Source organism: Phlebotomus papatasi, chromosome 1 (assembly GCF_024763615.1).
Source record: "Phlebotomus papatasi isolate M1 chromosome 1, Ppap_2.1, whole genome shotgun sequence".
In the NCBI taxonomy this organism is placed as follows: Eukaryota; Metazoa; Arthropoda; class Insecta; order Diptera; family Psychodidae; genus Phlebotomus; species Phlebotomus papatasi.
This window is the reverse complement of record NC_077222.1, coordinates 37,105,074-37,121,324: the sequence shown is the minus strand read 5'-3', so window position 1 is coordinate 37,121,324 and position 16,251 is coordinate 37,105,074. Positions and strand designations below refer to the sequence as shown.

At 31.7% G+C, this 16,251-nt stretch overlaps 1 protein-coding gene across 6 annotated transcripts in view; it reads right to left on the bottom strand.

Moving 5' to 3' along the window:
• LOC129799008 (centrosome-associated protein 350-like) overlaps window positions 1–16,251 on the bottom strand; it is a 168,930-nt gene that overhangs the window by 60,078 nt on the left and 92,601 nt on the right. For 5 of the 6 annotated variants that reach the window (XM_055842577.1, XM_055842576.1, XM_055842579.1 and 2 more), the window contains exon 4: window positions 13,603–13,653. The exons of the other annotated variant lie outside the window; for it this stretch is intronic. The gene's annotated coding sequence lies outside the window, so the exon portion shown is untranslated. The remainder of the gene's footprint in view (window positions 1–13,602; window positions 13,654–16,251) is intronic. 6 annotated transcript variants of the gene reach the window in all.

Genomic DNA, 16,251 nt, shown 5'->3' with positions numbered 1-16,251 from the left:
ACATTGCATCTGCGTTTATTGTAAATGCCTACACAGCGATGTATTGTTTGCAAGAAATACAAATAGATAAAAAGCAAATGCAGTTCGCACAGCTGATAATCCAACTATGGCGATATTTAATCTACTTTCTTCAACTGAGAATCACGGAACTGGATAAGACTTTGTGATTCATTCATATAGAACACTTAAGAAACTGCTCCTTGTCTAAACTTCTCTCTGGATGTAAAACTAAAATCCTGAATTTTAAGTCACTCTATAGAAAACTATCAGAAAGCAGGAACGGCTTCGCGTGTCGAAAATCTGAAGGTTTTACTACAGAGGGTTCCGGGATTATGAATATTTTCGGAATCGAAGAAAATCACGCAAAATGGATTTGCATACGAAAAATTTGCATATCCAAAAGAGCTTTGAAAGCTTTGAATAAAATGCATTTCGAAGTTACCGCCTCAAAAATATTACATACATTCAGAGATATTTTAAACTTGATTCGACAAATTGGCTCCCAATGGTAGGCAAACATGCATAAGTATATTTGCATAATCCTATTACGTGTATAATTCCGATGTGCAATCCTTGAACCCCCTGTATTTGAAATCTACTGAAAAATCAATTTGAACTTTGTGACATACACTAACTAACCATGGATTTCAATAATCTCAATTAAGCAAAATCATCAAAATTTCCGTCCTTTAAAGGATTTCTAACAATTATATTTTCCCTCAGGTACCGTAATTTAAGTAATTCAATCTAATATATAAATTTATGAATACCCTAAGTACTGGATCCTTTATAGCTGATAATAATATTTTAATTGATTGTAAAAGCTCTAGACAAGGGCGTGTCTTTAATATATGGGTGTGACTAATAGAGGTCATAAATTTTAAGATGGTTTATAAGAATTCATTAAAAAATAAAGAATATTGCATTCGATGCTTTTTTGAAACATAAAATTGCACTAAAGAACTTATTATAAAGCCACGTTAATAAAATGTAGATCAAACAATTGCTGAAACTATAGTGACGTCATTTAAACGCCCATTCTCAAGTTCGAAATTAATAAACCCATAATAGCCATTTTGTAGCTTTATAATTGCTTTTGCCTAACGCTTATATTCTACCAATAACTACACTTACATTTTTTCAAATTATATTTTTATATAGTACAGAGTGGGGATCTTACGATGCAAATGGTAAGCGTCAGCTCGCGAAGGGAAAAATTCTTAACTTGACCCTTACAAAAAAAGATCAACGGCCTGAGGTGGGTATTTTAAGTGCATTATTAAGATTAACCATATTAAGATTAAACATATTTCTCTCTTCTGAGCGAACACCAAAGATTACATTTTTTTTCGATTTTTAATCGCTTATTCTGTAGTAACGTAAAAAAGCGACACTTTTCAGAGAATTCTAGGTGATACTTTTATAGTAAACAAAATATTATTATATATTTATTTCGATGTACCGGGCGCTTTTATTGCCATTTTGTACATTCTTTAGTTTACAATTTTATTCGGTTTACAATTTGTATTGAGAAATATGTCTCTTCAGACATACTTCAATCATTTATACCAGGTGGGACTGGAACACACAACTGTGTTAGTCGAGTTCGGGATCACAACGCCCAAGTACCGAACGCTCTTACCAATTGCACCACGAGCCCCCTATACAAAATATTATAGTAATATTTTTAAGGTTTGTAAAAAAAAGTTAAAATAAGCTAAAAATTGTAATATCTTTGAATACTGTATCTGACGGAGTTGTATATTATCTTCAGTTTCTTCCGGTGTTCGTCAAAGGATTGTCTTCTTTTAAAAACCAAAAAGACTCCATTTCTCCATTGTGCAGAAAATTGATTCTCCGATGAACACCGAAAAAACTGAAGATAAAAAATGTAATGTAACTTTGGTTATTACTTTAATTTTTGTAAATTGATTAGCCCTTGATGTGCCCCTACAAATTCCATAATCCATAATTGATTTTTCGCGTAAGCCTACAAAGGTTGATCATATCATTTTGTCAAAATATTTAAACGTAAAGGGGATCATTGGGTAGTGCCATTTGACTGTGAAAATATTAATTAAAACCATCTTCATGGAATCAATTAAAATTTTTGCACGATGATGATATAGGTAAGTTATTTATTGAATATCGACTTGCAATATATCATAAAAGAGCTCATCGAGTAAAAATTTCGAATAACAAATATTTGTGCAATTTTTATTTGAAGTAACATTGGGCAAAATTCACGCGAAATTCAACACTCTTTGTGGACGATTCAAGTCTTGCAACAAGTGGTTCTTCTTTTTTTTTACAAAAAAAAAATATGCCAAAAAGTTTTCTCATTTTCACACTTTGAAATCAAAAAATAAAGTTTGTGAAGCATGTTGATTCTACCGGATGATTGCTAAATGAAATTCAAACTTCTCTCTTTAAATCTTTCACCAAGTGTTTTCGTGTGGAGAATTTCATGACTGCAAAATTCATATATTTCACCAAAGTGGAAAATTTGTGCAATATATAGCAAAAAAAAAAACTGCGAAAGATAATGTAGACAGCAGGAAGAATAGAGGGGAAATAGACTCAAATTAAAGTTATTGTAGATCGACATGCAGAGAAACAGAAAAATAAGACATTTGTACATAAAAGTATTCACTTTGCATTATACATTATAATAAATGTAATTTTTCAACTGAATTAAACTCTATTATTGTGGGGTTATAAATCAAAATGCACACCGGCATTTTCCCACGAACTTCCATTCTTCCATCAGTCCATACGCAGGAGTGGAAGAATTAAAATGCACAAACATTCAAATTTCCGCAACAATTGACGTGATTTAGAAAATTTGATTTGCATGGCATTTTTTTTTTTCAGAATTGGAAGAATGAAAGAAAAAATAGAGAAATATTCAACCTCTTGGGCAATTTAACTAGAATGCATAAAGTAAACATTTATATACATTGTTGAAAATATGCAATAAAAAATACTAGAATTATTCACTGTAGCATTGCGATCCATTGAACAATTTTATCGATTTTAAGGTACACTCCCCCACAATTGTGTGCCTCTATGCAAAAACGTATGGAAAAATGAAATGTCGAGAGGCCCTTGGTGTAGGGCTCGGATCTATAGGAGAACAGTGCGTATCTAAAGGGTTGGACTCCATTTGTTCTTGAAAATATCCAAGCAAATTCAATCCAGCAACCTTACTTGTCTCCTTTATGGCTTCTACACACTAGATAAATTAATGTCCATATTGGAGCAAATTCCCTACCCTTCTGTACGAAAAACTCTTTAATATGGACATAAATTTCTCTAGTGTGTATGTAGAGTCCATTACTCACAAAATTCTTATCGCTGGTTGGTAGAATTAATTTTAATTTTAATTTGTTGAATGTGTAGACATCTTACCTAAATGATAATTAGCCTCTGTTCTTCTCGATTTTTCTTTCGATTCATTTCATAGCAGCTGAGATTGATATCTCTTATTCGCGTTTATCGTGGTTTTTCACTCGTATAGGGTAAGTGCTCATAATTTTGTCCAGTTTCTTATTTTGGACACTTTGAAGATAACATTGGACACTAAAAATAAATTGATTAAAATGATGGATTTTTATTCCAATATTTGATGAAAAATGAATTCTATCTAAATATTTGTTCTTTTTGGAAGATTTTGACACTAAATACGTTAAATTTTGAATATGATTTGAGTTGAAATTGCTTTGTTGAAAATTCAGTGTGAGCAATTGCTTACGAGAAATATGACAGAACTTCGTGGCTTACTTCAGTCTTATTTAGTTTTGGTGAAGTACTAACAAAGTTTGTTCGCTGTTTTTGAGTGCTATTATTGAATATTCATTGAATATTGTGTTGATTCACGTTACTAATGATTTGTACATTTGACCTGAAGTGAGATTTGCCTTGTGAATTATATTTTTCGTGTGAAAAATGGGAAATTTTTTAAGACATTCACCAGTGAGGTGATGATTCTTATTTTGGACAGGTGTTTTTCTCACGAAATTTCGTGAAGTTTTAGCTTTTGTGATGACTAGGTTGGACAAATGCCTGGAGAAACAAAGGAGCATCATCTCTACGAAAGAGATGTAGCGAGAAATGCCTTGAAAGGCTCCCGGAAAGGCCAGGGAATGAGCGAATCCGCACGTACTTGGAGTATCGAAGTCAACTCACTTTAATGAATGATATAGAAAGTTTCTGGGCTTCTGTGACATTCTACGTTTCCCTTACATGAACAGGAAGAGGACTTGGTAAGATTGGTTCATAAAATGAAGAACAATGGGCATCTTGTTGAGGCGGATTATCTGTCCAAATTTACAGACAAGTTGTAAAAATTAATAACCAAGTTGTCCAAAATAAGAGTCAAATTCACCTCTACATATCAATTCATTTTTAAACGTGTTAAAACTAATTTTAGTAAAAATGAGATGATAAATAGCTTGCCAAGTTTCTAAACAATCCTTCTGAAAAGAGAGTAACAAAAAAAGTCAATTAGTATTGAAAATATCGCACTTCAAACTTGGGATATCGATGCTTATATGCAGACTGTCCAAAATTATAAGCACTTCCCCTATGCGTAGGTTTTGTTATCCTGATTTTGTTCAATTAAGATTTAACTTGAAGTGGCAATTTTGATTATTTTAAAACTAAAGTCTTTTTAGAAGGCGCTAAGTAAATTGAGAAAACGTTTCCTCTTTAAAGATTGTATCTTACATCCTCGTTGCTTTGACCTGGTCTATCTCCGTCGGTGTATAATTATTATCGTAAATATTAATAGCATAAAAAATTAGTAAAAAAAAATAGAGGCAAAATCTGAGTTCGATCGGAGGACATGAGCTTTCGTAATGACAAAAATGGCTATGACTATGAAAAATCTCACCCAATATTGATGTTTAATAGTTGGTGAAACTTGATCCATTTAGTCAGAACAGACACCCAATTGCGCATTTCCGTGCACTTAAAAAGCTCTTTCTCTGTCTACCTATGAAAAGACTTCTTTTGAGACATTACTATATCTCTGTCTCTCCTGCAATTCAATTAATAACTATAATTCAATGAAGCATAATGCAATATAAAATGTTATTCGTTATATGTACTATTTTTCCTCAAGCGCAGCATATAAAAGATATGGAGAGAGGGCTTTTTTTCTTTTCTCAAAGTACCATACTAATATTGCACACATGAAATTCCACATATGCGTCAATTATGCACACAGAAAGGTCTCTTACATAAAAAGTCACATACATTTTTATTTTACTTCGTTTCCTTCAACACCTTATATTTTTTCATGCTATTTAGATATGCCCTGGAGATACATAAAAAATTTGCAGTGCTTTTGGAAACTCTTAAAATAAGAGAAATAGAGATATCTATCTTTGGTTACGAAGGAAAATACCTGTAAAACTGCATATTTACCAACCAAATTGATTTTATACAGCCACCAAGTTTTCTTCCACCCATTTATTGGTGCCAGTCTAATTGCACTTGTTTTAGGGAAACTGTAACACTCTTAAAAGCTTCCATATCGACACTTGTCTTGTGCTGAAAATTTTGTTGTTCACCTTCTTCACTTTTCGTGATAAACGCAAAAATTGAGCTAGTTAGAAAAAAAACAGCAATTAAATGCAATTACATGAAAAATGCCATAACAAAGTCATTTCGTGTGTTGAGAGACACCAGAAGCAAATTAAGTTGAAGAAATTACTTATAGAAGTAATGCTTTGCATGACAATTTAACATGTATTTTTCTCTCCCTTGTGCGGTTCATAAAACATTACAAATAGACAAGATACTATATCAATAAATTTGCTTGTATGTCGTCACATTGTTTCATTCAATTCTTCACTATACTACATTATAAAATATGAGATGGAAAATGTTGAGGGAAGTCTCTAAAGTCCATCGATCTTATTAATCATTTCAAAATGTTTGGTCTCTGTGGTCAAATGCAGCCATAAATAATGCGAAAATGTAGTTAGAAAGCTCTATGAAGATTATGCTAAGTGTCTGGCAATATGTTGTGAATTGAAAATTCCAGATATGTATATAGTCCCCTAAACCATTGTGACTTTTTACACAGCCATTATAGGGTCAAATACCTCCACAATGGCCCTAAGACAAGGATTTTACAGAAAAAGTGATACTGAAATTATACAGAATCTTCAATAATTATTAAAGAAAAATGTAAAATCAGAAAGCTTCTATTTTTACCATTAACAAGTGTTTGCTAAGAAATTAAAAAATTTATGGAAGTTTTGGATTCCTTTTGTGATTTCTTATTTGACGCTTTTACAGTGAAAGCGCTTACAGGAGTTTTTGCAGTAAAAAATTGTAAGATATTTGAATCCTCTGTAGATAGGGGAAACTGGGGCAGTAGAAAACACGGGGTAGTTGTAAACACCGATATTTATGTCTACACTATTTAGACTTATAGTAAACTACTTGTTTAGGGAACAAGTATAGCTATAGTATCTATAAATTCATATAGGTCTCGTCTTCTGAAATTCAATATCTAATTAAAAACATCGCAGTGTTTACAACTACCCCGTGTTTACTACTGCCCCATTTTCCCCTATTACTAACTGATTTTTCTGCTAATGATAAATCTCCCACAATTTACCAGAGCTATATAACAAACCTCAAGAAACTAAAAAAATATATAGTTTTAGTCTACTATTTGAGAAGGTTCATATTCGAACCGAAAGCTCTGGGCATACTGGGAGAAGATCTTTAAATAAATGAGTGTTGAAATAGCTCTGCCTGGAATAAGACTTGATAATACACTCAATTTCTACATTTAGTGTTGAATCAAAATTCTTTTTATTTAAGTGAGTATTGTGACAAGTTGGACTAAGGCTTGGCTAAACTTCCATCATGCTTGATGCAATTGAGTGTTGGTATAAGCCTCATATTTCTATGATGAGACTAACGCCAACACTCAAATAAGTTATTTATCGAGTGTTTCATGAACACACGCGAGTGTCCCATGTACACTTGTGAGTATCCCATTAACACTCAAAAGTGTTCCATGAACAGTTCACTGAAACAAGTTCATCAATTTCATTGTAAAATTTCATGTCGGCTAAAGTATATGCTTAAATGTTTTCAATTTAAAGTTATTGGGTAAAATTAGGTAATTTGGAACCATTTATAATTTGGGACATTTAAGAATTTCTCCGTGTTTCAGATGAGCAGAGAGAAAACAAAGACCGCGAAATAGAAGAAAAATACGATTAAGAAGAACAGAAATATCTTTTCTTCCTTTAGAATCTCTAAAACAGTGAGAAAATCTCAAATGTCTCAAATTGTAAATGGTCCCAAATTACCTCATTTCACCCTACTTTAGTCGAGATGATTTTAGTTTGAAAAAGTCATGTAGAATATGCATTCAATTCCTCAGAGGTACAATCAGTGCTTTTCAATCCCGTTTCCACGACGAAAGCAAAGTAAATTCAAAAAGTTAAGTTAAGAAATAAAAAAAGAAATCAAAATTGAAAAAAAAAATTAAAAAATAGTAAATTTCAATAGTAAATCACACATATCAAAAGTAAAAAAAAATATATTAAATTATTTATATACACTCAATGAGGATTGAACCAAGCCTAAGTCATCTTCACACTCGATGGGGCTTGAATTTATCCTTACGAGTGTACTAACAAGCCTCGAGTGTAATACCAAGCCTCACCTGAGGGTTGGTTGATTCGAGTGTTAGATTTTAGTTGTGACAACACTCATTTCGTGTCCTGATAACACTCAACCTTCTCTCAGTGCAGCCAAAATTTGAGCAATACTGAAGATGTAATTAATTGATTTTTTTACTTTTCTCTAGCAACTAAAAAGAGGATATCTGACTCTATAGAAAATTCACTGATCTCGCCACTTGGAAATGTTAATAGAAATCACTTGAAATGTCTTTTGGACAAAAATACTTGTCGGTCGATATACGAAAAGCGCGAGGAAATAAATGGTTAGTGTTTAGAGTAAATAGTAAGTTGGTATACAAAATAGTTGATACCATCTCTGCGGTTATAGAGTCGGTGAAAATATTTTCAATGGACAATTTCGAGTGATGATGGTACTGAAAAAAAAGACTCTTTTGAACAAACATGGTAAACTCACACCGTATGCAAATATTGTGAACAAATTAATGCAACACTCTTGTATTTGGCTTCCTGAATAAATTGTCTTCACCTAAATATATGTATAAGAAAAAGCCCCACGCTCGCAAAGACAATGATCATCTGCCCAAGTTCACGTGCTCTCTCATGGGAGTTATAAAAATAAATTTAATTAATTTTTTGGGCGTATTTTCCCACCCATTTTCATGCATATCTTCAGTATTTTGTTTACACCATCCAACGCAAGACATTATTGATATTATATAGTGAGAAACATCTCAACACACAAATCAATATATACACGGAACCTTTTCGACGATCACCCAGTGTTACCTTCAACTTTTGGAAAGATCAATGGAATTTTAGAGGAAAAGTGAGTCGCAATTTTTAAACATTTTTTCCTCTTTCACTCTTATTTGTTATTTCCTAAATGGAAGCTCTTCTTTTAGCAACAATTAAATAGAATACAATGAAGATCTTTGAACAGGTTCTGGTATTCTGATCGACTCAGATTCCCGCTTCTAGTTCTTGTTGAGTTAAAGTTCAAAAGTCAATGTGATTTATTTATTGTCCCCTGGATATTCTGGGAAGTTGCTATTATCAAATAATTCCCGACACGATTTTTTGAGTAATGTTTTGCTGTCTAGTAAAAAACAAAATATCCGAAAATGTTCTTCTAAGTCTCTTTCAAAGTCAAATCTCTTGAAAAACTTCTTCATTATTCTACAAAAATATGTTCAGAGATGAAAAATTTCCTAAAAAAACATGCGTAAGCTTTTAATACCAACATAATATGTTGTCTTCTCTAAAAAAAAAGCACACACTTGAAATTAATTGTGGGGAAAACTTTATTAATATAATAACTAAACATTTTGAACTTTTTTTCGTGTTAATTAGCAATGCTAAATACTCAAGGGTATGAACTACATTTTCACTTTAACATTATACACATTGAGGGTGACCAAGAGTGTTTGCCCCGGAGTGTGAGAATAGAAGAAAAAGAACTTTAGGCTATTATGAAATTTTTATTTACTTTTATTATATTATTATGTGAATTTGCTTTGGGTACTTACAGTAATTACCTTCATGGTCTACTACCATGTCACATGGAGGCATTAATTGAAAATAGTGTACACAAGAGAGTGAGATATGGTGGTATGAGGAAGAAAGACACAAAATAATACCTGAACATGGCTAAAAATCAAAACACCTTCAGTAACGCGATATTATATGATTTTCAGACACTTTCGATAGTGATCAAACGAGGTGGCAAATATGAGGAAAAACACCACAAAACTATTTCAATGAAGCAAACTTTAAAAGAAATGTTTGACACTGCTCAATATGTATTTACAGTAACATGTAAAAGAATTGGAACTAAGTGCCCTGGGTGCAGCGGTTCCGAAAGAAATATAATCGACTTATAGACAAATCTTAAATCTTATATAAACAAACTCATTTTTATAAAGAATTAAGTTTTGTTCTGATCAAAATTCAACATTTTACTGTTACTTTTTTTTTTAATTTTTTTCCTGACAATTTTCCATTTTTACTGCTTATTTTTAAATGTTTACTGATCATTTTTTAATTTTTAATGCTTATTTGTTCTCGCTTTTTCAAACCTCAGTGAACTCCAGTAATTGTCCGTAAGTACTGATTATATATTGTAAAGTGTTGTATGGAATTCAGAACGACACAGTAAAATCTTGCTAAATTTTGTAAAATGAACTGGATTTTAATAACTTCAATTAGCTTTTCTAGATTTTTGAATAAGTTGTTTTGCTCACGAACTATATTTAAATATAAAAAAAAATTTATAAGATCTGAAAGAATTAAATAACATTTCTATAAAATCTTCTAAAAATATTGTTAGATTAAATAAATGAATATTAAAATTAAAAGGCTTTCGTAGGTTAGAAATTCTTTAGACCTTTGAGTTTGTAATAAAGTCGAGTAGTATTAGTATTAAAAAAAAAACTTTTCTCATTATAGTTTTGTTGAATATTTTAAAATGGAATGCAATAAAAACCAAATTTTGCAGTGTCCCATAGATTAGATGTGTGGGACCTTTCTATACTAATTCTATTCTCTTTATTTTGGAGATTTTGTTTATGTATTTCTGAAAACATGTTTATAAAAGAAAATTAAAGGTGTAATGTGTAACGTATGATAACTTTTAATTTGTAGACCTGTTGTTGACATTGAAATGAGAGTGAGTGAGATCTAAATCTAGTCAACTCACTCACTCTTATATTTTTTGAAATTTTGAAAATATGTTTACAAAACAAAAGTGTGCTTTGGGCATAATGCCCAATGCACAATAACTTTTGTTTTGTAAACATGTTATTGACATTTCAATGAGAGTGAGTGAGATCTAAATCTAGTCATCTCGTTCACTCTAAAAGAAAATTTTGAAAATATATTTACAAACAAAAGTTATTGTGTGCTGGGCGTAATGCCCAACGCACAATAACTTTTGTTTAGTAAACATGTTTTTGACATTTCAGTGTGAGTGAGTGAGATCTAGATCTAGTCATCTCGCTCACTCTCGTGGGAAATTTTGAAAACATGTTTACAAACAAAAGTTATTGTGCGTTGGTCATAAAGCTCAGAACAACCTTCTATTTTCCTTAAATTATGAAATATAATTATCTTTAATTAAACAAAAAAAAATGCCTCAATACTTAATTCGTTCACTGTGCAACTAAATGCAATCAGTTTCCTTCCTTGTGCTCTACAAACTCTGGAATTTGATTGAGAGTGAAACAAAACTTTCGCAACTGATGCACAATGATTATGAGTTTGATGTGTTTGAAAAGTTGTAAATTATAGTAGTTCTTGTATTAATATAGCAATCATCGAGAAAGTATACATCTCAATTCCTGGAAGATGGATTATACTAGGCTAGGCATCCATAACCCTCAGACAACCAAGCCCTGAAGAATGTGAGGTTAATGTCATACTTCATGCAAAGGTCAAGAGAACCGTATATATAATAACAGCAAATGACTTTACCATGTTGAGAGACAAACCTCAATTTTGGGACACTTCTGTCAATAATAAACCGATCGGTATGAAATAAAGTACATATAGGTACTCCATCAACGACCTAAATATCTATTGTCAAACAATAACATTTGTTTATCCAATAAATTTGCTCCACAATTTGAGAGTGAAGGGATATTTTTTTAAGTGCAATTACATAGCGAAAATGTATAATACATAAAATATTTACATGTTTTACTTCCACTTGAGGCTGATTTCAATGGATTGTTAGTAAAATCACCCAGGAACAAAATGTACTCACGGTACGGCACAATGGATCATTGCAGATCTCGTAGAGAAATCAGTCACAATCAATTGAATACAATTAAAATCGATAGTTTAATATACAACTCGCAGATATAACCATGCATTCAGTGAAATCCCAATGGAATTAAAATAAATGTATAGCAAAATGTATTGCCATGTAAGACACAAAAAAAAGTACCAAGTGGTAGGAAAATTGCAGTACTTGAGGTAATTTTTTGAACAAATGCAACTTATAGAAATCCATCATGTTTAAAATACCATTTTGATTGCTGTTGAAGAAAATAGAGCGAAATCATCGGAACAAATGAAGTGTATTTTATCTTTCTCTTCACCTTTTCACTTTAACAATGAATCTCATCTGTAAAGTTGGCTGTCAATTAAACATTCAGAGAGTGAAACCCAATAATCACTTTTCATTTTAGTACACTCTTAACTTAACACCTTAACTAAACGGATTTTTTTTTGTCTAAAAACTCTCTTTAGATCTTTAAAAAAAAATATGCTGAGTAATACAAAATTCTTCAAGAGATCATTTGATTACAAATGCAATTATTCGTGATATAAGAAAAATGTTTGTAGAAATAAATTTTGGGTGAGACCCAGATGTAGAGAAAAAAAGCCTTCCAGAGAGAAATTTGTGGAGTGGCTTTTACAAAAGTATTTGGGCACCTATCAATAAACTTCAAGATCACGTTAGAGCTTTACTGAAAAAGTCTGCATAAAGGGACAAGTTGCAAAATTTTGACGATTTCATTGACAAGACTGTTTCTCAATACAGCAAAATATAGGATTCATTAACCACTACTCGCCACTATAAGCAAAACTTTAATCAACTTTTGAAATGTAAAAATATAGCTAGCTTTCTTTAAGTTCTTTCCAAATTATTTTAAAAGAAACCAATATCGGTGACCAAGTAGATTTTTTTACTTTATCACTACATTTGCCAATTTTTACAAGTAACTTTTACTATTTTCTACATTATTAAAAACAAATTGCTATAAGAGAATGTAGTATTCAATTAGGATCAGTTTAAACGGAGGTATTTCGCAATGCACTTTACTGGTTAGTTTTGGAAAACTTCCTTAAGGTGCAATTAAACGAGGGGATTTTGATTCGAAATGTCTATTTCGAAATACACAATATAATACTCTCCCACCGAGCTTTAAACTTATTTATGTTACCAACACTGAGAGAAATCCGAAAAAGTCAAAATAACATGCCGGAAATGTTAATTTTACCCTGCAGTATTGATCCGAAATCGGTGTAAATATTACCCTCTTTAGGTGTATTATGGGTTAAAGTTACCCTTTTTCATGTTGATTTTACCCTCAAAAGGTGTAAAATTAACATTAAAAAATGTTGATATATTTTTACATCCGAAAAGTGATAAAGTTATGACGAAAAAAAAGTTAATCGTAGCCTCTTTTTTTTTTCTCAGTGAATATTTCGGCGCATAAAATCTACCCCTTCGAAAACTTCGTTTGTTTCGAATATTTTGAACATTTACGTTGTTTTTTCTCCTTTTTTTTTAAAGAGATAATTGTTTATGCAAATATTTAAAAAATACCTGGTAACTGCATTAAATTGTTGTTCAATGAAGAACTACTAGCATGATTAATTTTCAATTAAAGGGTGCGTAGCGTAGTGTATGCTATTTTATGTAAGATAAATAAACACAAAATGGTGTAGCGGGAAGTGGGGCATATTTGAATTTGGGGCAGCTTTGAAATTAGGATTTTTCTCCTATTTTTAAATAAAATTGAACCTTGTCATGATACAATTTAACTCCACAAATATACTGAAAAGCTAAATTACAATATGGTATGACTCAAGTCCATTTAAAAATAGAAAAAAATCCCAATTTCAAAGCTACGCCAAATTCAAAGGTGCCCCATTGCGCCTTAGATAAGTAATTTGTCAGTTTCTACTTAAGTCAATGAAGTTTAGATGAAACTTATGATATTATCTTAAATTAGCAACAATATTAGTGTAATTGTTGCATTGAAATATACAGCATAGGCGGTCTATCCCTTTTTTCTACTAAATTTATCGTCATCAGGACTATTTGTTGACCTTAATTTTCTTAAAAATTATTTTTTTGTTTGAAAAATACCCTGTAATTTCATTTCGAAACTAAGGAAGTTTTTTCGAGACTCACCGGTCCATAGGATAGTGGGGTGGGTTTAAAAATGCGCTCGTTTCGAAAAATCTGAAAAGAGAAATATTTTAAAAGATTTATTTTAGTTTTTTGAAGACACAAACATTACAGAAAGCAAGAACAAATATAAAATTTTGCCAACATAAAATGTTTTCAACGATATGCTAAAAGTTATTATGGCAGAAAAGTGGTACGACATCTCTTAGAAATCATCTATAATATCCTTATTAAATTAAACATATTAAATATTTTTATCAATACAGGGTTCTAAAGCAAACTCAGGACATTCATAAATCGAAATGTAATAAATCGAAAGTTTTCAGCATATAAAATCAATGACGAGAATATGAGTTATTAACTTTCCTTTACCGTGTCGAAAAAACTCATTAACTGACGAATAGTGGTTATTGTACCCTACACGTGATTATCTCAATTGTTTGTAATTTGGTCAAAAATTTGATACCATGCCCGCCAATTGAAAATTTAGATAAAAAAAAACTTTGCAAATTCACTCTCCTTCATTTGCAGCCATATATTATATTTATATTACGCTACAATTCTATATGCCACACATTTTAAATTAAAACTTAATCACTTGAGGCAATTTTCCTCGCGATGGTGCTCAATCTTACGTGATTCAAATAGGTATTTTTAATACATGCCATACACATTTTCAATCTTTTTTTGGTATGTCAACATCTATCTCACTCTGTGTCGCTCTATACCTCTAAAATTGTATATTTAGCACTCAGTCTTTTTTTTTCAATTACTTCTTACACTCAACTATTTAACTCCTTATCCTCACATGTGAACTCAAAAGAGGTTATTTACTCCCATTATGAAAATTCCACACAGAAAATTCCACTTAACGCACATGCAAAAATATTTCTTCAATTTTATTTCAATCTCTTTCATGTGTCACCAGATAGTGTGGAAAACTTAATTCAATTTCAGCATTGTATCTCACCCATGGACTTGTGTATTCAATAAATCAAACACTGGAGTTTGGTTATCTGAGGTGAGACCATACCAGAAGGAATGGTTCACCGAAAAAAAAAAACAAAAAAATTGTATACACACCAAGTGGCCAAGAGTATGGAAGAAATGTGATTAGAGAGTTGTCTCTCATTGCAGGAAGAAATTCAATATTTATAAGATTAGAGAGACATATTGTCTCTTAAATCTCTTTTCATGAAAAGTCATATTGAAATCCATTGAATATTGCTTCTTCCTCCTCCTTCGCACTTGTCACACTCTCTTTTTCACACACTCAACACTTTATCTTTACATACAAAGTATGTGTGGTTCCTTGAGTGCAGCATAAATGGTTAGTCTAAAAGATGGGTCTAAAAGAAAGCATCAATGTTTACATATAAACCACTCAATTGTAAAAACATATAAAAAGAAAATTAAAAACTAAGATTAGACTAAAACCTATAGAAATACATCAACTTAAATTTAAATGAGTTTGAAAAATACACTATTTAGACTTGTTTGACCTTTGACATTGAAAATCCGTTATCAGGAATATCCAGCTAATTAATTAAAGTGTGACTCTCTTGGTTCTCTCACTCCACAGCTAAATTAGACGTAGCGCATGATTTGAATAGTAAGTTTTATAACACCTAGAATTTTCATAAACGTATACCGTTTTTTGGAAAAATATTTACAAAAGCGCACAATTTTGATAGCACGGTTAAGTTTAGCATGGACGAAAAAACTTGCCTAAAAAAGCTTTGAAATACATTACGAAAGAAGAAGTCGGGGTAAACCTAGGTGTAGATGTAGGTGGTTGATGCAGATTGAGGATCTTAGTTAGCAACATCTTGAAATCGACTCCAAAACCTTATTTAGAATCGGTTGAATATAAGATGAAATGAAAAAATTATAGGGGAAGGTTTTGCACCTTCGTAATATTGCAGCTTCGTAAAAGTTGATTTTTTTCCAAGTTACTAAATGAATTTCATCCACGGACATATAATCTAAAAGCTAGTCCTACATCTCACATTTCCTGAAAAAACTTGGAAGCCTAGGCCTTTTTTCCTGGGTTCAAAAGGCAAAAATAAAAAATGGGCCTAAAATCGTAATTCTGATGTGTAATATTGTATAGTCAAAAAACATGTGTTAGAAAAATAGTCTGAAATTGATTTTTAATGCGTGATATCTCCTACAAAGGGTGAAAACAAGTAGATGAAAGTTCCATCTAAGTAGTGATGCCTAAATATTTATATTTGGCGTAAAGACAAGAAATTAAAGCCCTGGATCTCTAATGATCTACTAAAGTTGATTTCCTATAAAAATAATCTTAGTAGGCGATACAAGAAACACCCTGGTGATGCTCGTTTAAAGGAAAAGCTTAGAGCCATTGAGAAGAACGTGAGAAGATTGGTCGTCGAGGAGAAGCGTAGATATTATGAGGACAAGTTTCGGGAGGCGGGAAGGGATGGAAGAAGGCAATGGGTAATTATCAATGAGGCATTGGGTCGTAATGCCAGGAGTAGGAATGATTTGATAGAGATAAAGTGCGGTGGTATTTCGATAACTGATGAGAAGATGATCGCGGATAAAATGAATGAATTCTTTGTTGAGGGTCCTTTAAATATAATTAATTCCAATAATGCAAATGCATCAAACAACCATAGAAGCAAC